This window comes from Amaranthus tricolor, chromosome 10 (genome assembly GCF_026212465.1).
Source record: "Amaranthus tricolor cultivar Red isolate AtriRed21 chromosome 10, ASM2621246v1, whole genome shotgun sequence".
NCBI classification, from domain to species: Eukaryota; Viridiplantae; Streptophyta; class Magnoliopsida; order Caryophyllales; family Amaranthaceae; genus Amaranthus; species Amaranthus tricolor.
In genome coordinates, this window is record NC_080056.1 from 11,159,158 (window position 1) to 11,182,248 (window position 23,091).

Below are 23,091 nucleotides of genomic sequence, written 5' to 3' on the forward strand. Positions count from 1 at the left end.
TATTTAATATCAACTGCTATGTATTTGTTTGTTGTTAATTATGATGTAGATAAGTAGATATTGTTTGATTATTTAACAATAAATTGATTATTATTTTTAAAAAGTTAGTATTTTCAGTTATCCCACCCAATATAAATGTCAGATCCAACCCATTTATTTAGGTGTAATTCATCTCTGCCAATAACTTACCAATGCAACAAGAAAACAACAGTCCAACCTAATCAAAGACAGGCACATGCGTGATATTAGCAGGAAAATAATTGAGGCAAAGCAATTGTATATGTTTATGATAAGTATTTTACCTACCTCTAGTTTAATTTTTTCCCTTCTATTGTAGATGTATCATTAAAAGATTTATAAATTTGAGACAGTTTATAGTGAAACTATGTTTATTGGGTTGATCTATGTACATTTAATTTATTAAAGTGATCACTTAAAATTTTTAAGTGATTAATTAGAGAAATAAATTAATAATATGAGCTTGTCTCATGGTGAGACGATCTCATACAAGATGAGCTGAGATTGGATTAACCAAGGGAAGAGAAGGGTTAGGTGAGAATCGAACCCAAAACCATATCTGAAAAATATGATAATTACTCCAATAGCCACCCTTGGGAGAAACGGTCTCAATATGAGAAGGACATCCCAATTAGTCAAATTATAGTTTTCCTCAATATGCGCTCATTACTTGATCTATTTAAGGTCTTAATTGATACCTTTAAGGTCAAAATTGATATTTTTTATAAGTTGTGATTGATCATAATTGATCACTTTAAGGTCTGAATTGATCATTTTTAGATCAAAATTGAAATTTTTTATAACAAAGCAGCCATGAACTTTGAATATTTTCCGCAGCATTCATTGAATCAATTGACAAATATAACACAAGATCGACACTTCCCCCGCATGCACATCCAGGGTAAGCAAACACTACACCTACAACTTTATTCCAAGTCCATTATGAATATAAAATGTTGCGGGAAGAGCAGTAGTACCATTATTGATTGATGATTAAAAAGTAAAAGTACTCTTATGTTCCATTAGAACCATCATGTTGTATCAGATAAGAGTACTTATAGTGTGCATTGTTTTAACATTATTATTGATAGTGTTATTGATCATTCATTTGTTGTTTGAAATTAATCCATAAAATAATACTATTTTATTAACTTAATTCTAAAATTGTGAAAAAAGAACCATATTTAGGTAGAAATTAATCAGTTTAATGTCAAAATTGATCACTATTATGTCGAAATTGAAATTTTTTTGTTTAAATTAATCTATTTAAGGTTTACTTTATGTTGAAATTGATACCGTTAAGGTCAAAATTAATATCTTTAAGATTAAAATTGAATTTTTATTCTTTGATTTTTAGAAGGGAGTATTACACAAAGATATAAAAAAAGACAGGTTAATTTGAATTGGGTTGGATAATATCAAAAAAGAGTTAAAATCTGTAAAAAATAATGAAATATTTTCATAAAAAAAAATTATAAAAAAGTTAAATAAACAGACTAAAAATAAAAGGGTAAGAATCTCTTAGGGTATAAGGAAGTATCAAAATTATGATGTAGATGTGGTGCCTCTTAGCTCTTAGCTCTTAGAGCTATCACAATAGTGAGAATTTTTTATCTGAGTGGAAATATTTTTGGATAAAAATATACTTCATTAGTAATACTCACAAAAAAAATACTCAAATGTTTCTTAAGAAAAAACTCAATGGGAGGAAATTTTTGGGATTTCCTCAGTGTGCCCAACCATTTATAGAAATACACCCATTTTCCTATTTTTGGTCACACAATTTTTAGATTTTAAAGACTTATGAAAAAATAAAATACACCAAGATTCATAAAAAAAAAAATTATTTAGAATAATTTAACTTTTTCATAATTTTCCTGCAATAATCTCATCTATTGATTAACCATAAATAATTTCAATTTTAGGGGTATTTTCCTAAAATAAACTTGGATAATCCAATGACCTGCTATAATTGGTAATTTACCAAAAATGTAAACTGAAAATTAATGTAAAATTATATAAAAAGTTTAAAAATATGCATAAAAATTTTGAATGTTAAAAAAATCAGAATTTTTTTTTCAACATTTTTTAAATATTTTTTCAACATTTTATTTTTATTTATTTTTTTTTAAAAAAAACTTGCTTTAACAAGTCATTAATATTGTAGGAAAATCATAAAAAAATTGGATTATTCTAAGTAATTTTTCCTAAAAAGAATTCTCGACACTCATTTTTCTATTTTTTGACACACTTTAAAAATTCTCTTCTCTCTTTAATTTCAAAAAATTAGTATTCAAGTGGTTTAATGTTTACATTATTAATTTGATTTTTTATTTTTAATTTTTTTGTGGTATTAGTATTTTATCTTAATAATATTTTAGAGTTGAGAGAAAAAATAAGGTGTCATAAAATATAAATTATGAGAGAGTAGTGAGGAAATTTTTTCCCACGGATAAACTTAGATAGCAAAAATTTTCAAAAAAAAAATGATGTAGATGAGAGGAAAGGTATAGAAAGAGATAGGCGTTGCTCATTGGTTTTGGGCCATAAAAGTTGAGTGACTTACAACATCTCCACTCACTTCCAAACCTCTCATTCATGTCCATTCTCTCTCTTCTTCTTCACAAAAAGTCAAGATTCTGATTTCAGTCTAAACAATGCTCCTTGAAATGGAAGATTATGTAATAAACATAATAATAGGAGCAATAATTTCATGGACTACCCTATTTTTATTCATAAGAAAACTCCTCCCAAACAACTCCTTTGAGTTCTGCAATAGGCTTGTCTCTACAATTCATGCCATTTTAGCTGTAACCTTAGCTTGTCTTACTGTTCAAGATTGGCATTGTCCTGTTTGCCCTTTGAACTCAAATTCCTCCCCCAAACAGGTATTTATAAACATAAGTTTTTTTAATCATACATTTCTCTTCACGTGAGATTGTATATGATATTTGCTACTAAGGGTCAATCGGAAACGACTTTTTTGTTAAAGTTATAGGTGACAAGGTAAGGTTACATGCATCCGACCAACCTCGTCCTAGTGGAAGCCACTTAATTGTGAAGAAACCAATTCAATCAAAAGTTTAGGCTGATGGTTGAGACCACATAATATGTTATATATTCTAACACGCCCCATCACAAGAGAGCCCTTTGAATTAAAACGTGAATGCAGCACATACCCTCCTCATATCATATCTGATATAAAATAATCCACTTGAACTTAAAAGGGTTATTAAGATTTAAATCTGTAATCTTTTTATAGCATATTAAGAAATTAACTATAAAAACATAAACTCATGATTGTCTATTTTCCTCCATAAACTCATGATTTGCTCTCATTTTGACAAAAGATCAAGTGTTGACAACACTATTCATCATTTAGTCAGCATTGTGGGGATTGGAGCTGGCCTTGCCTATCAAAAGGTTCTATTTTACTTTTACTATTTTAGTTATGAAAATGATTTCAACTTCCACTAATTTTATAAATTAATTCCTATTTTTCTGACTAACTTGAAATATTTCATATTTAGAAAGCTTCTTCTTAAAATAATCCCAATTTTTATGATTAATTTTAAGTAACTTTCAACTATGAAGGAGGATCTTAAATAAATTTTAGATAATGGTTGAAATATCATGATATATTATATATTATACTTTATAGAATATTTAATTTGATGGGTTTAGTTTGAAAATTGCAGTGTGGAACAGAGATGGTAGCAACATTGTTTATAACAGAGATATCAAGCCCGTTTCTACACCTAAGAGAGTTTCTCAAAGAACTTGGATACAAAGAAACAGATCTAAATTTGGTTGCTGATGTGAGTTTTTCAACCTTTTGCTAGTATTTTTAGTTTATAATTAAATAAATTAGCAGATTTAGAGTCATATTCACTGAGGGCACAATTAAGAGAAAAAAGTAATATAAAAGGCGGTGTTTGGTATAAAAAGTGAAAAGAGAATTCTTATAGAGAGGTAAGAGAAATAATAAGAGTTATTGTTGTTAATTTGGTATAATTATGTAATGAAAACACTTTTTTTGCAAAAAGTGTTACCTGAGCTTTGAGAGGGGAAACAAATTGGGGGAATCAATTGACAAAAGAATACGAAAATGGTTACCTAATTATCTTAACAAACGCAAAATAACGAATTTGCTTATTCGTTTCCTTTACTTAATCCTAAAAAATGCATACCAAACACACCCGAAAGATGTGCACAAAGGCTTCAATGCAATAGGTCTAAGGCTCAAATCCTATAAACTTTATTTTTTTTCAATGAAATTTCAATACCCTAATGTGTAGGCGCGGACTCTAATTGGATCGTCGGTGGTTATATAAACATTTGTTCATTCCACAACTAAAGACAATATGCGCTGATGATTAGTTAATAAGTTTGGAAAAATCTCCTTATATAAAGTTGTTTAAATTTTCATGTTAAAATTCTACTATGATGCCTTAACTTAAGCAATTGAGTAATGCCTCTCAACATGCGTAAATTTAGCAATTTATTAGGCAATGTTGTAAAAAGATTTTTAACTACTTATTGCTCCATCCCATGAATTTTCTTATATTTTTATTTTAAGAATGTCTTATGAATTTTGTATATTTTACAGTAACTCATATTCTTGTTTTAATTCTCATTCACACGGCTAATTTATCTTTTCATCTTATTTTTAAATTTTTCTTGCTTTCTCATAAAATTTTCCTTTTCCTCCACTGTCTTAGTTAAACAGCAAAATATAATTGTAGAAAATATTGTAACTTATTAATAACCCCAAGATCTAGTTAATTGCCTAAGTGCATTGTTATGTAGTTCTCCCTCTTTCGTTATGAGAAAGCTCCCTTTCTATTTTGATATGTCCTAATTAATTTACATTCTTTTCTTTTATTTAATAATGGTTTCTCTGTGTTTAATCGCATTCATAAAATTTTTTCACTCTACATCTTAGTAACTCATTTTTACGATTTATTTATTATTTTGTCTTATTTTCAAACTACAAATTTAATTTTACACCAAACATTATGATACTCTCACAAGGGGACACAATGAGTGTACAAGAAAATTAGTATCATGAGAGTTGTGTGTCCTTTTATTTTCTTTGAAAACTAGCCTTTTCCAAAAATAAATATTATATAGGAGTATTATTTTATTTATATGAATTTGCTACGCAAAATAATAAGTTGGAAGAGAAAAATCATTAATTATAGAAAATCAACTAGACCAGTAAAAATATTTCACTTTATTCGTGGAATTTGAAATTTGAAAAGTATATGCTTTGATGAGATTTCATGGCATTCTAAATTAGAGAATTATGAGTTTATTTAATGGTTGAGAGCATTTATTTTCACCTTTGTGATAAAGATTTGAATTTTGATACTTACAACTTTTCCTTTTCCTCTATATATGTAAGAATTCGGTAGCGTATCCCAAACATTAAAATAAATAAATAAATAAATAATTAAGGGAAAATTTATTAGAAACTACCAAACAAAAGTGATTTTTTTGTTAGAAAGTATCAAGAATATTTTTATTTGTTCAAAAGATACCTAAAACCATATTTATTATCAAAAGGCACCTAAAAATGTTTTCAATGTAGAAATCATCTATTCTATAATTAACTCATTCAAAAACAAAATCCCTTTCATTTTTCACGAAAATGAATACTTTTACTATTAATTTAAGTATAAGATTTATTATGTTGAAATGGGTGACTTGAATGCACCATGATGAGTGCATCTTGTGCAAGGGTACATGGGGCATGTGTATACAATGAGGAGGCACGAGGTATTGAGACATGTATGTAGTGTCGGACACTATGCTAGAACAAGGTAGCAATGGGCAAGAATAGTGCCTTGAAACGCTGGAATAACAGTCTGAAGTGAAGTGCCCAAACGAGCAGTATTGGTGCTAAACGGGCACTTCGTCTAAGATAATTCTTTGTTAATTTTTGCGGCTGGTCTCTTGTGAGCTTACATATTATTTGTGTTGTAGGTTTTTATTTCCAATTATTTGCAATCATCTCTTGCTATATATAGGATCATTACACTAATCTAGAGTTAGTCCATTTTAATAACTTATAAAGCGTGCACACCATTTTTAATTTATCAATGTGGGATAACTCATCCCAACAAAAAGATCCCTTTAGGACAATATTAATTATTAACCAATAAAATTCTTTTAAATTGATGTTAAATATATACTCTTATACCAATATTGATTTCTTGTTTTTATTGTGGCAGATACTTTTTGCAACCACATTCTCGGTTGCAAGGATGATTGGCGGTCCCTATCTCTGCTATGTAACTCTACCTGCCAATAATCCACTCCTAATTAAGGTAGTGAATTTTTATTATTATCATATATTATTTGTCTTCTCCCTTAAATACTGCAATTTCAAAGAGACTGAAAATGTATTTAATTTTTGAAAAAATTAACATTAATAATCTAATTTTTTACCTATTCACTATGAATGATCTCATATTTAGATTATTTTATAATAATTAAACTATTGTCATATATTTGCCCATAACATATTATATTTCTCATAATAGGCAATAATAAGATATGTTACATACCAACAAATTATGATAAATATTTAATTATTCACAAAATGGTAAATATTAAATCATTAAAAAATAATTTACAAGTAGAATTATGCTCAGTGGATAAGTAAAATTATTAAATTATTAATGTCAACCTTTCATTAATTATATATACAAATCCTAACGTCAACTAAAAATTATGGTACAGGCGATGGCATTGGGATTACAGCTTGTTAGTGCATTTTGGTTCTACAAAATCTTGAATATGCTCAAATACAAAATTACTAAACGAACTACATTCAAAAAAGTCACACAATAACGTTGTTTTAGTCTAATTTAGAACTTGAATTGTAATGGATGACTTAGCTCAATATAATTTTAAATTTTTTAATTGTATTGTCTTTAATTCTCATCTTATACTCTATTAGTTTCTTAATTTTTCTAAGAATTTGTACAGAACTAACTTAATCACTCAATATTAAGAGTAATTGATGCAATATAATTTAATTTTAAGTGATTAGTAGAAATTAATTATGAGCAAGTAAATGTAATTTAGATTATTTAATATTTAATATTAATTCTAAAAAACAATTGCTTATATGCTTTTTATTACGATATACAATTATGTTTTTTTTCGCATTGTAATTTTTGGTTTGTTCAATGAAAATAAAATTCTTTGTTCGAACTATGTTTTTTATGTCTCAGATTCCATATAAATATGTTTTTTCTTATAAATCAATGAAAAATCCTAATCAAAATTTAACACTAAAATTCATAAATTTTATTTGATAATAACATATGAAAACAAAGAGAGTATATTAGTATTATTCAAGATTATCTTTTATATCTTTAGTAAATCTATTTATTCTATATATTGGTCCTTACAAGCTATCCATCTATCTATTAAGTGTTGTTTTGGTCCATCCATATACTAAAATAAGTTAGTTCAAAGTTTACAATTTCACATCAATTTCATGTTAGGATTTGGTAGGTTCAACTAATTTTCACAAACCTTTTTTTTTTAAATATAGCTTTTATAATAAATATTTTCAACTTTACGTTATTCAGGAAATTATTTTCCTACATACTGTCCACATAGGACAACATTAATTTTCTTTTTTCCTTTTTATTTAGTAAACCGCTACTTTACAAAGCAGTTTTATTTGAAAATTGAATCAAATCGTCATTTGGAAAAGCGTTTTACATTAATGAGGTTTGAATTTTAAAAAAATAATGCTATGGAAACCGCCACCTCAAAAGTTTCTTTCACCCAATCTCTTCTTTGCTCACAAGATCAATCATTCAACTAATTTAATCAACTTCATTGCAATTATCTCCTTCAATACTTGTTCATTCTCCTCAACATTTAAATGGAATAAATTTACCCTCCTCTTCAACGCTAATGCAATAATGAGGCTCTGATTTAATCACAGCAACCGAATTCTCATCACCCTTCCTAATCAAGGTACCTTCACTTGCATGGAACTTCTGATTGGTCTATTGGGTGGTTGGAGCCTCATGGGCCTAATTTCTTGAGTGATGATGAAACTGATGATAGCTTTGCAGTCTTGGTTCCTTGTTATAGTTGCTACCAAAGTCAAAGTGTAAAAATATTGTAATGATCGCGGTAATGAAACGATGATGTGGTAACAAGAACATGGTGTCAAAACTCGGAACGGTGGCAAGGAATCAAGTACTAACAAAAAAAACTCCACACATAAAAGAGTATAATTTGAAAAACAACCATATAAAGATAAGCATGAATCCTTGGTTTAGCTAAACACAATCCACAAAATTTTATCCTCAGACTAAACCACCACTTTAAATGGCGGTTATCTTATTTTAAAAAAAATAAAACTCCTATAAATCTCTATTTTAGGTGGCAATTTATGTTTTGTATCAAACCACTATTATAGGTGGCAGTTTTGTAGAGCTTTTTTTTTTATAAAAAAAAAAACATCAATGCTACATGAACAGTAATATGGAAAATATTTTTCCGATCCACGTTAAACATGGAAATATGTTGTAAAAAAAGCAATACGTAAGGAAAAGATTCAATTTTCAGTGGCTATAAATTCATGTAGGTACATTTACTGGTTAGTGACCCTAATAACCTAGCTGAAAGTTCTGATATGCATTTTCTAGTTATGAGAATAAGTGGACCACTTTGCTACATTAATATGAAGTCACTTATAGAATTTATTGGTTACATCATCATCATGTAATTAAAGCTAATTAATCAATTAGGTTTATACCTAAACCCTGAAAGCAAGTTTTAAAGCGCTAATTGTATGTTGCTTGTTCAAGCTTTGCTAATCAATCAGTGGGTTCTTGAAGGTGTGCGAGGTGATCGATAACATATGACTCTTTCTTTTTCCCGTATATGAAAAGGTTAATCAAAAAAAGAAATATGTTAAGTTTATTAATAAAATAAATATATTTACTCTATATAAGACGCAAAATAAAAATTTTACATAAGGCCCCAAAATTTTTCAAGACGACTTTGTACGTAATCATTAAAAGTGATATTTAGGTTAGGGTGGATGTAACTAAAATTGGGTGAAATACGGTACGTCCTTTAAGGCAAATAATCTGTTTTTCTTGTTTTAATCAAAATCTCAATTCAATTTAAGGCTGTTTGGTCGACTCTTAATTATTCATAATTTTATAGCGATTGGTTTTAAAGTCAATCCTATAGAATTTTCCATTGCGTAGGATGTTAGTTTTTCATATAGTCGCTTCAAGTTCTAGAACAGACCTTAACGATCTATTTGGTAAGTAATATTAGACGGTGGTAATGAAAATGAAAAATAATGTATTTTTGGTTGAAAAATCTCTTGGCTACCTTGATGGCCATATTTGTCCAATTTCAGTCATCTCATTTTCTTCATAAAATACGTTCCAATGCACTAACATTGGAAGAAGTGGTATTAGGTTTTAATGGAAATTTGTAAATAAAAGAACTTTTTTGTGATTAAAGTTTCATCATCATGGAAATAACATGAAACTTTTAATGAACTTTTACACTATAAATCATTCTCATTACCATCATTTAATATTACTAATCAAACGGGCCATAATTGTTGAAGATGGGTCATTAATAGTAATAACCACTTGCGAAAAGGGGGAGTTCATTGTAATAAATAAACTCAACAACACTACATGATCTCTCTAGAGTGTGCCATTAATGTGAGCAGTTAGAAGTAGTGAACTGTTTCAAGACTCAAATTAAAAGGTTGGAGATCTGTAGTCCCCAATTAAAAGGACGGTGGAAGATTTTGGTGATTAGTACTTGCTCTATCCCTCTTATAGCACAAATTGCAAAATGCACGAAATTTAATGGCTAGAAAAATTTAGTTGGTGAATAAGATAAAAATAAATGGATAATAAAAGTGAGTAGTTAAAATGGAAAAAATTTAAATTTTTGTAGATGAGATTAAAAAGAGAAAAATAAAATCATTGTAATTGTCACAAAAGAAAAAGAGTGTAAAATAGAACAAATTAAAAATCAAAAATTGTGCAAATTGAAAGGGCTAAAGAAAGTACTCGTCATAGTTATCTTTTCTACTACTTATGCCCATTCATAAGTGGAAGTTTTGCAGATAGATTGGAATTTATTCCTTCGGTTTTTTACGGTTTTCAAAGCAAATTTTAAATCTCAATATCTTTAAATACATATAATAAAAAATTATAAAAAATACATAATAAAAAAGTATACATTAAGACGAATCTAACGAGATCTCACATGGATATATTTTATCTTCTAAATATGTGTCAAAAACATTAACCAAATTTCTCTCTCCTTAAGATAGAATATTCCAAATGGTAAGAACATTAGAGAACGGAGGGAGTATAATCATTAATTAATTCTTTGATTTAGGAAGTTGTGGAAGTTCAAATAAAGTTTTGGACATTCGAAAAAAGATGTAATTGGGTCCATGGATCAGAGCTAGGTCGGATTTGGGTCTCAAACGTGTAGACCAGGATTCGAACCCGGAACCTAAGGTCATGAACCCAAATCCGACCTGGATCCATAGGGTCTAAAAATAGGTGGACCCAGACCCTTAAAATTATGGTCGGGTCGGTTCTAGACCCATGCCCATAACCTTTTCTAATTTTTTTCGTCCAAAACAGTTAACTTTTTTTTTTCTTTTTCTTTTATTTTTTTATGTTTTAAATTGAAAAATAAATGAAAAAGAAAAAAGTGAACAATACGATTTTGGACGGAAAAAATTAGAAAATGTTACGGTTGTAAGACGCTCAATAACACGAGGGTACCATTGATAATCGAAAAAACTTAGGGGTACAATTGATAAAATGCGAAAACTTAAGGGTACCATTAATAATAAACCTAATAATAATAATAAGAAAAAATTTCTTAGAATAATCCAAATTTTAATGATTTTTCTACAATAATCCCAACTTTTGATTAAACATGAATAACACCAACTATAATGGGTTCTTGCTAAGAATGCACCAAAGTAACCTCTTACCTATATAATAAATCATTTTGCATTAAAAAATTAAATGTAAATACAAAATTAAATTATAAAAAAATTAAAAAATTTTAATTTTAAAATTTAAAAAGGGAAATCAAGTAACTTTTTTATTTTAACTTTTAATTTTTAGAAATTTTAATTTTTTATTTATTAATTTTTTTGTTCCAATTAACCAGCAAAAACCAGTCACTATTTGGGCAACAATGCTTTTAGTTAAGTAACTCTAAAATTGGGATTATTTATGATTAATCAGAAGTTAAAATTATTGTAGGAAAATCAATAAAAAATGGATTATTCTGGGTACTTTTCTTAATAATAATAATAATAATAATAATAATAATAGTAACAATAACAATAACAATAACAATAATAATAATAATAATAATAATAATAATAATAATAATAATAATAATAATAATAATAAGATATCTAGAATAATTTAACTTTTTATTAATTTTTCTACAATAATTTCAAGTTTTGGTAAACTCTAAATAATTTCAATATTAAGGTCCATTATGCAAAAATATTGTCCCAATTGGTGACCGTTTTTTCATAATAATTGCACCAAAAAAGAAAAATAATATAAAAATTTAAAATATTTAAAATTAAAAGTTAAAATTAAAAAATAAACTTACTTGATATCATTTTTTATTTTGTTTATTTTTTAATTTTTTAATTTAATTTTGTTTTTACTTTTTAATTTTTTATGCAAAATGACTTGTTTTGTAGGTCATAATATAAGTTACATTGGTGCATTCTTAGCAACACCTCCTATAGTTGGGAGTATTCATATTTAATCAAAAGTTAGGTTTATTAGAATCAATAAAAGATTATTTTAGATAATTTTTCCTAATAACAAATCAACAAAGTAAAATTATTAATGTTATTTTCATATTATTATCTAATGAAATTTGATGATTTCTAAGATTTTAACAAAATTTCTTTCACAAGATTTAAGTTTCAAGAGTAGAAATAGAGGATTGAAACGATTTGACACAAACAAAATGGTTATTATGAAATGATAGACTGTAATGCTTCCTTCTTTCTGATGTGATGTAAAGTTGCTGATCTTGTGCTCACTGCTTATCATGTGTACATCTGCATAAGGGTGTGAACTTCTTGATGCTTGCATATATTAACTTAAAGTTTGGATAATATATGACAATTCAGGTTTAGTATTTGAGAGGAAATTAAATTTGTTAACTATAGTTAATACTTGTGTATAACAAAGAATCTTCCAAGAGAATACCTTCATTGGTTCTTTGTTTGACATGCATTATTGGAAAACGAGTAACTACTTTCTTAAAATGTTGTACTCCACTCACTACAAATAAACAACAAAATGGCGACTACATATTTTATCGCTATTTGATAGCTAAACGGTCAAAAAGTAGGCCAGACGACGGGCACCAGCGCGGTCGTCTTTTCGTTCGTCGCTAAACTAAAAGTGAACGTTATTTCCTCGCCAACATTCAGAGCGCAATGGCGACCAACTAGCGACAACAAATCCATCGCTAAAAGCCTGCAACTGGCGACGAACTGGGGACGAACTGGCGACGTAAAATCCCATCGCCAAGCTTTTTGGTGGGGCGACCAAATTGCCCGTCGCTAAGTCGTTGCCTGTACTTTCTGTCAGTTAGCGACCAAGCTTTTGTCGCCATTCCCTCGCTAAGTTGAACGCATTTTTTTCCCTTTTTCGCATTATATAAATATTAATATATATATATATATATATATATATATATATATATATATATATATATATATATTATATTTATATATATTATATATTTGTTATAATATTAAGATAAAAATGTACACATAAAAAAAATAAATATTAAAAAGTGGGACATATTATATATAAAACAAAAGTGTATCTACAAAGTCACAAAAGTTAATCACTGATTAGGATGAGGTGGAGGAGAGGGTTGACACAAATTGAGATGCGATTGAACAAATTTCAAAAAAGTTCTCGTTCTGTTTCGATTTGTTCAGTTAGCCTTTGGTGAGTCTCATAGGAAGAGCATTTCCCATTCGTACCGCTTCCCATAATTGATTGTTAAACTCCATTTGTCGTACTTTCAAATCTGCAAACCTTTGTTGAATGATGGCATCATAATCAGATTGTGCAGGTTGAGAAGACGGATTATCAGTTGGCTTTAAATAATTTGGGAGGCGGACCCAACCCCATATACCTCTCTCCTTTTTTGCTTTTTGTGCTTGACCCGCTATCTACATTTTTAATAGCATCCAACCAAATTTGACTTGGGACGCGGGTTGGATGCTCCTCCATTAAAGCACGATATTCATCCTTCGATAAAACAAACAAATCAATTAGGACAACACAAATTAATAATTAATACTAAAATAAAATAAAATAAAAAACTTTGTGCATTAATTAAAAAAATAAAATTAAAGAAATAAACAAGTTTAAAAAATTATTACATTAACTTTTTGCGACTTCGTATTAGTCCATTGGAAACAATCCCCAAATTCAGTGTCAATGACCCCATGTGTTCTTGTAAATATTTCATAGGGTGTGGGTCTTTGACCTTTCGAATGTTCCTGAAATTAAAAAAAAACGATTTACAATTAACTAAAAGATAATTTCCAATTCAATATAATACTACTTAATTAACTAAATACTCACCAAATCCCGCATGGTTTTGGCGTGCGGGACTGAGCCACCTATATGGGTGGGTTCAGCTTTGTCTCCTCCTCTACGTCGATTGGAGGAATTCCTAGCAGATAAGGCTTTATTATCTGGGCGCTCCCAATCACTTTTCTATCGTGCCCAAGTCTCATTAACGATGGAAGAGGATTTAAAATTCAGCGCGCTTTTCAACTTTTTGCGCGCTTTGAAAAGCATATCCGCATAGCGCTTTGCAGCTTTTTCCTCCCATGACCTCCTAACGAAATGTTCGAGGCGAGGGTCCCATTTGTATTCTTTCTAATTGCATAAATTTTCATTAAATAAAATACTTATAGTAATTTATATATAAAAAGTCTGAAAATAAACTAAGTAGATAATTATTTTACTTTAAATTCATTAAAGTAAAAATTTTTAGTGGGTTTGGTGACAGCCTTCCAACTACTACCTGCGACATCTTGTCTATAGTTAAAGGTAGCCCTTTTGTTTGAAGAAGTGGTATTCCCGTATGCCGAATCAAATCTTACAATAATTAACAAAATTAGTTTACAATGAAATTTTAGTAATGAAAAAATATTAATGATAATAAGATTATAAAAAATTTTACTTGTTTATATTTGCTAGCCATGGAAGATTCAGACGAGGATCATTTCCATCGTCCTCTTCCATATTATTTATGGAATCACTTGGAATATTTTCATTACTCCCATCAATTTGAGTTGTGTTTTCTTCATTGCTATTTTCCTCGTTATTGCTTGACAGATTATTCAACAAAAAATCGCTAGCCCAATCATTAGGATCGTTATTCATTTCGCCTATAACATTTATATCAAACCCTAATATTATTTTCAACTAAAATCAAGGTCATCTATACCTATAAATTTATATCAAACCCTAATATTATTTTCAACATAAAAATATATTGAAAATAACATAAAATAAAAACAACCATAAACCACAACATTATTCGAAAATTACTTAATAAAAATTCCGAAAATTATTCAAAACAAAATAATAACATGAGAACAAAAATAAATTACTTCATAATTCGAAAATTACATTTAAAAATAACAAAAAAAATCTGGAAAAAAATAACATGAAACATGCTCAAATTATACCATAATTCGAAAAAATAATAATAATAATACTAATATTTCGAAACAATAAAATAACATGACAACAACTAGAAATTACTCCATAATTCGAAAATTACATTTAAAATTAATAAAAAAAAATCTAAAAAAAAATAATATGAAACATGCACAAATTATACCATAATTCGAAAATAACAAAAAAAAACATAATAATATATCGAAACAATAAAATAACATGACAAAAAAATAAATTACTCCATAATTCAAAAATTACATTTAAAAATAACAAAAAAAAATCAGAAAAAAATTACATGAAACATGCTTAAATTATACCATAATTCGAAAATAACAAAAAAAACATAATAATATTTTGAAACAATAAAATAACATGACAACAAAAATAAATTACTCCATAATTCGAAAATTACATTTAAAAATAACAAAAAAAAATCAGAAAAAAATTACATGAAACATGCTTAAATTATACCATAATTTGAAAAAAAAAACATAATTCACCATAAACATCATGAAATGACATGTTGAAGATCACAATTTACTCTATAATTCGAAAACAAACATAAAAAAAATAAAGACATACAAATATAATTCATCATCATAATCATCAAGACATAAAAATAAGTCATAAAAATAAACAATAAGCACTAACCTTTTTGTAAGAAGATGATAATTTTAGAGTTCAGATGAGTAGTAACCACAAGATAATGAAGATGAGATTAAGAGAGAAAAGAAAATTAATAGAGGATGAGATTAATGGAGTAAGTAGATGAAGAGGCGTAGAACTTAGAGAAAAAATGAAGAAGTATAGGGTTAGGATTGTTAGAAATGAGAAATTAGGTCAAAAATTTAATATTTTGTCATCGGGTACTGGCGACGACATGACCCGTCGCTGTCCCGTTGCCCACATCGGTAATGAGCAAAATTTGGCGTGCACGATTAGGGAAAATAAGTAGGATATTGTTGCAGGGGGCGACGACAGTGCCCGTCTCCTAGTCATCGCCCTTTATTCAAAATTTTTGAAATTCCCGCCGTTTGTTTTCGTGTAGCTTTAGTAATATTAATTATTATTATTATTATTATTATTATTATTATTATTATTGTTGTTGTTATTATAATTCTAATTATTATTATTATTATTATTATTATTATTATTGTTATTATTATTATTATTATTATTATTATTATTATTATTATTATTATTGTTTTTGTTGTTGTTGTTGTGATTATTATTATTAACACAAAATATTAATAATTTGGAATCTATATCATATAATTGTATTAAATATTACAAAATATTAAATGATTACATGTAATTAATTACGCTACTCTTCATCACTAAAATTATCGTTGTTCTCAGCAACTTCATCTTCGGATTCTTCGTCTTCTGACAGTACAAGATCCACATCTTTTTCAGTATCTTCATCATTATCATGCACTTGCTGAACAATTTCGCCAGATGAATCAAGAAGCGGTGTCTGGAAAACTTCTTCTTCAATTTCAATACGTTCTCTATTTTCATCTTGAAAAGCAGCATCTTTGGATTCTTGTTGTATTGCGTTGTCGAATTTACTTTGTTTGACTTTGCAAAACGCTCTTCAATCTTTCAAATTTTTTCTTGTACTCGGATATGGAAGATAATATACTTGAGATGCTTGACTTGCCAACACAGATGGATCATATAAACGACGAACGACCCTGATGTATGTCAACTAACTTATATCGTTTATGAATGTTTGTTCCATGGGTATTTCCAGTAGTAGTTGGGTCATACCAATGACATTTAAACAACGTCACTCTTTTGATAGGTATCCCCGGATATTCAACCTTTATAAGTTCAAACAATTGCCCGTAAAAATCATCTTCGTTAAAACAGTTGTCAGCAGCTTTGACGCACACTCCACTATTGTCTGCAGATTTATTAGTTGCATGAAGTACTGTGTGGAATCTATATCCATTTGTGTAACAGACATTGTAACTCCGAGCATGTTTAAGTGGTCCTTCAACCATCTACTTCAAAATCTCACTGTTCTCTCGGTTATCGAATAATCCTTGTCTTGCCTGTCACATAAATGAAAATAACTTTATGAATTTTAATAACGTAATTTTGTCATACATAAAAGATGTTAAAAGATGAATAACATACTGTTGTTCAGAACGCATTTGTAAAATTCTCTTGCACAAACGCTTCTATCCTTTGACTGCCCGTAGCACTCCAACTAGACAACATCGAATAAGCTGAAAAGTCATTGATCATCCACATTAAAGCTGCTCGCAGTTGGAAATTCTTCTTTCTTGAAACATAAAATGTACAAATTCCCTCATCCCACAACATATTCAACTTTTATATTAATGGTTGAAGATATAAGTCAATGTTGTGCTTTGGGTTACTCGGCCCAGGGACAATCACGGTCAAGAACATATACGGCTTCTTCATGCACATCCATTGCGGAAGATTGAATGGTATGACAATTACAGGCCACGATGAATACTGTTGACCCGAACTTCCAAAGGGGTTAAAACCATCAGTACACAGACTAAGCCGCACGTTTCAAGTCTCCAATGCAAAATCTGGATGTAAGTCGTTAAATGTCAACCATGCTTCAGCATCAGACGGATGTATCATCTCTCCATCTTTAGTGCGATGCTCTGCGTGCCACGTCATATGCCTAGTTGTTGCCTCTGAAGCATACAATCTTTGTAATTTGTGGCCCAAGGGGATATAATGAAACTGTTTCCGCGAAACCTTATCACCTTTACTGTTTCTTCTCCATCTAGAAGTTTCACAATTATAACAGCGAGTTACATTCACATTATTCTCCCAATATATCAAACATTCGTTAGGACAACAATCTATCTTCTCAACGGGTAAACCAAGGGCAGCTATTTTTTTTGGTTTCATAGAAGTTGTTTACCATCGTATTCTCTTCTGGTAACACTTCATTCACAATAACACAAATATCGTCGTAACACCTCTTAGTGAGACGATGGTATGTCTTCAGGTTTGTAAGTCGACCAATAATAGACATCTTGGTGTGATTTTACAACCTTTAAATAAAGGACTATTTACAGAATTTAACATTTCAAAGAACTGTTGACACTTGAGGGTTTGGATATTCGTCAACGTGTACCGGTGGTTCATTATCTACCTATACTACATCATACTGGGAGGGAAGAAACTGATGGTAAGTGTCTGGAAATACACTAGCTACTGCATCATGCACCATCTGTGAGTATGAATTTAGATTGTTTGACGATTGCTCTCCCACTACCGCCACAACATCAGATTTTGTTCCTACCTGTGTGTTTTGATGATATTCCCACTCATAGTAATTTTCAACAAACCCCTTTCTCATTAGATGTTCTCTTATTTCATCTGGTTCCTTATAACAATAATTTTTACACTTTTTACAAGGACATCTAATCTCAGAACTCATGATATTTGTACGAGCAGAATCTAAAAACTCTTCCAACCCTCTCATAAATCTTAAACTAAAGTTTTCATTTTTTCGTCGGTTGTACATCCAACATCTTTCTTGCCTAACATTCCTTTTTAACACCTATATATAATATAATAATATAATTATTCAATTGATTAGTAAAGTAAGTTAAGGACAATAAAAAAATCTGATAATAATATAATTATTCTAATGTGAATTATTAAAGCAAATTAATGACAATAAAAATAAAATATAAAATAATAAAAAAAAATAAAAAAAACGCATGTAAATAACAAAGGAAATAAAATATGTACTAATTAAATAATAAAATTAAATCAAATTAATGACAATAAAAATAAAATATAAAATAACAAAAAAATATTAAAAAACTCATGTAAATAACAAAGGAAATAAAATATGTACTAGTTAAATAATAAAATTAAATCAAATTATGACAATAAAAATTAAATAAAAATAATAAAAATAAATAAAACAACTCATGTAAACATTAAAAACAAGCTATATAATAGAATAAGTAAATCACTAACCTCTCTTAATGCTTTGGTTTCCGAAATATACAATGCATAACAATTATACGTCTTGATTATTTATACAAAACATGGCGACAACACGGCGATTACAAGCCCCTCGCCATTTTTCAAATTCAAATTCCAAAAATACGAACGAAAAAGGGCGACGAGCTGGCTATCAGACCTCTGTCGCCAAAAATTAAAATAAAAATTAAAAAATAAGTTCTAGTATTGGCGACCAAAGGGCTACTAACAAAGCCGTCGGCCACTTTAAATAACATCATTAATTAACCGTCGCCAACTTCAACTTAAAAAATATCCTTGGATGGGCGACGAAAGGGCTACGAACAAGCCATCGCCCACTGTAAATAAAATCAAAAAAATAGCCGTTAACATTGTGGCGTCACATTGGCGACCACCTTGCCCGTCGCCATTTTACTTTTCTCCTTTGGCGACCACTCGTGTCCGTCGCCAGCTTTTAAAACACAAAAGGCGAGGGTTGCTTCGTAGCAAATTCGTCGCCATTAGCGATCATACCTTTCCGTCGCCTTTTATCCATCGCTATTTCAATACTTATCTGTAGTGACTAGGTTGTAAAAGCTCCTAGCAAAAATCACTTCTAGAAAAAATGTAATTGAAAAAAAATTTTAATAGTGAAAAAAATCACTTCTAGCTAAGACATTATCAATATAGACAGCTACTATAGTAACTATACTTGAAGTATGCTTTAGAACAACGAATAATGGTTTTCGGACTGAATATAACCCAAGTCTTTTCACTATTGGACTAATGTGGCATGCCATTGTCTATAAGCCTATTTAAGGTCATACAAAGTTTTCTTTAGTAAAAAACATTATTACTTAGAATTAAATATACCCTCTGGCATCTTTATATATACTTCTTCATGTAAATCTCCATAAATAAAAGTCTTATTTTCACGTATAATTTAATGATTTACCCATTAATAACTGGCCGCAACCGCCAAAAGACACCTTATAATGTCATCTACTCATCATCTTACAATTGGGGAAACTATTTCTTCATAATGTTATAGTTTTATGTTTTATAACTCTATCATACTTTCTATAATTTTTATCAATAAATCATTTAGCTACTAACCTAAATTTGAACCTTTTCAATGTTCCTTCTAACTTGAGTTTTTACTTTGTAAACCAATTTGCTACCTATGGGCTTTTCATCTTTAGGCAAGTTAACAATTTTACAAGTTTTGTTATCTGCAAAAGCTTTTAATTCCTATATAATCAATGGCTTCAATCCATTAAGGGTTTACTAGCATCTTTATAGGAAACAACTTTCTCATTGTAATTTAGATATAAATCTGTTGGTGAGAAACAAATAAATACTAGTAAAAAAAGTAATATTTGTAACCTCTATTTATATCATTTGTTAAAATATAAGATATAAATAAAGTTATTTATATATTTTATCTTAATTTAAGATACAAATAAATATTATTTGTATCGTTTATTTTGACAAATGATACAAATAATATTTATTTATATCATTTATTTTGACAAACGATATAAATAATATTTATTAGTTGTGTACTATTATTTGCTAGTCGTTGAAAAAATTCTGTGACCTATGGATTTGAATCAGATTTATGTATGCTATTTGTTGGTAAGAAAATATTTATTATACTTCCATTATAAATTTATGGGCTGCATACACTTGAGCCTTTATAAATATTGATTCTAATTTAAAATTTGTTTAATAAATTTATCCTATCCTAAAAATTAATCAAATTTTCAGTGAATAAAACATTGTAATTATAAAACAAACAAAAGTTCACTAAAATTGTAAGAGAAATAATTTAAAATATACCAAAATTGCTATAAAATAAATTGTATTAATAACTTGACAAAAAATCTTAACGATATTAAATAATCAAATGATCATCATTTGTTATACGACACATCACAATGATGAAAAACATGTTTTCACCCTGCAAAATAAATAAAATTGAAATCAGTAAATAAACATACTAATATTATTTAGGAAAAATTAACATTAATAATTTAATATTTTATATGTGAATAATCTAACTTTTTGTATTATTTTTTAATAATTTAATATTTATCATACATATGCCCGTAATATACTATATTACTAATTATAAATAATAATAGAGTATACTGTCAGCAAACTAAAATAAAGGTTGAATTATTTATAAATTACAGTAAACTAAGGGCAAATGTTAGATTATTAGAATATAATCTAAAGGTTGAATTATTCACATCCGACAAGCAAAAGGTCGAATTATTAATGTCAATTTTTTCCTCAAACATAATGCAAATACACAGCTTAAATTAGAAAAGATCTAAAATTGTTAAAAACTAGCAAGAAAAATTCCACTTTTAAGAAAACTACTTAAACAAATTTTTTTGTCAAAAAAAATTTAATTTTCTTTATCAAAACATACCTACTAACAGAATTAGTTAATATTTCCGTTAGTTTCTCTTGTGTAGGTCACGGGCCACTTCACCCATTAAAGAACTCCGATGATTCCTCATCATCTTCCACATTCAACAAAATAAGAACCCTCGATTTGGAAAATACTTCTCCTTCACCATTAAAGAACCTGCGAAAACCTTCATTACCAGCTTCAATTGCAGTTCGAAAATCAAGCCTTCAAAAAAACTGTTTATGTGGTGTTCGAAAATCAAGACCTTAAAATCCAGGAAGAAGATTCATCTAAACCCATTTTCAAAAAAATTGTTTCTGTGACGTTCATGGCTGCGTGATTTGGAAGAAGCACAATTTGTTTGTTTTGCTTTTCGAAACCCTAACTTCCAAGTGTTTGATTTGGGGAAAATGGGTTTTGAGAACCCATGTCACCACGTGCTGTTTCTAACTTATGCCTTTATTATTATTATTATTATTATTATTTTAAATTTAAAAAACTTACGGAAATATTAACGGATTCTGTTACTAGGTATGTTTTACAAAACAATTAATTTTTCACAAAAGTCATATTTTTCTAGATATTTTTATAACAATGTTCCCCCAAAATACGATATTTTCAATAGTATTTTTTAGTTTGTTGTCTTTGTCTCATATTAAGATCTTAAGACCAAGTCTACTCGTTACCCTTATGATAACCTCATAAAATTGACCATGATAAATACATGGTTAGGCAAATATATTCCACGTATGCCAAAGATTGTCCTTGACTTCTATTTCCCCTTTCACTTGTTAATTTGAATAGAAAATTTTAAGGGTTATGATGGTTGCAACAGTGATGGTGGAAGAGGGTTTACCAAAGAGTACTTAATTGCTCATCTAGGGTTTCATCATTTTAGTACGAGTGATTTTAAAGTATACCTTAAAGATCGTATTGCGATTTATCTTTGCTTGTTCTCAGTTTTGTTTGTAGCGCTTAAAAAGGCAGGAATATGATTTTGTAGGGAGTATTTTAGTACTCACTCTTTTAATAAGCATTACAAGCATGTTGATACCATGGTAGTTCTTGCTCCTTGTTCAGAGGACATACTCTATGGTAACCCAAGACCTTTTTTAGTGAGCTCTGTTCTCAATTGTCTTTTATGTTTAGAGACACTTCTTCTATGTATGATTTTTACCTTCTTGGATGTGTTTTTACTACCCTTGATGCGGTCCTCGCATGTCCATTCAATTTTTCTCCGAATACGCTTTATAATGGAGGAAGGGCCAGCTCGTGTTTTGTTTCTTAATGCAGACAAGAAAAAATGTTTTTGGCCTAATAATTAAGGACCCAAGGAGTAGAGTGGTTTTCTTTTCCCGCCAAACGTATCTTGTTCGGAAAGTAGTTTATACCCAAGTTACAATGCTCTCAAAATAGACAAATGAAGGAATCACGTTGTCTATTGCTCTAATGAGTTTGCTGTGAAGTTTACGCACAACTTAAATCGTGGCATGCTTGTGGATATTTGTTGCAAAGTAGTTTATAACCGATGAGGTTTCTTACAAATAGTGGGAAAGACTTGAGGCCAACAGATTTATTAATGTTTAATTGAGTTCATGGCAAAAATGCTTGTTTGGATGTCCTTGGTGTTTTCCCCTTTGATGGCACATGTGCCTCCTATTGAGCCCCTGGTGCTTCATTAGCTAATGTCGTAGAAATGAATTATTACTATGAGGAGAATGAATATAAAATTACCCTTTTGATTTCTCTATATTTGGGAAATGAGAGGAGAAACATTAGATATGCTTTCAAATAGTTCTTTGAAATCTTTGAGTATTTTTAATAGTACCAAGTCTAAGAGTTATATTTTTCATAAAATAGCTTTTTATATTCAAAAAAATG

General features: G+C 28.9%; 1 pseudogene; it reads left to right on the plus strand.

Annotated features, from left to right (window-relative positions):
* The first annotated feature begins 2,481 nt into the window (after positions 1 to 2,481).
* On the plus strand, positions 2,482 to 7,073 carry LOC130826191 (uncharacterized; annotated as a pseudogene).
* The last annotated feature ends 16,018 nt before the right edge of the window (positions 7,074 to 23,091 follow it).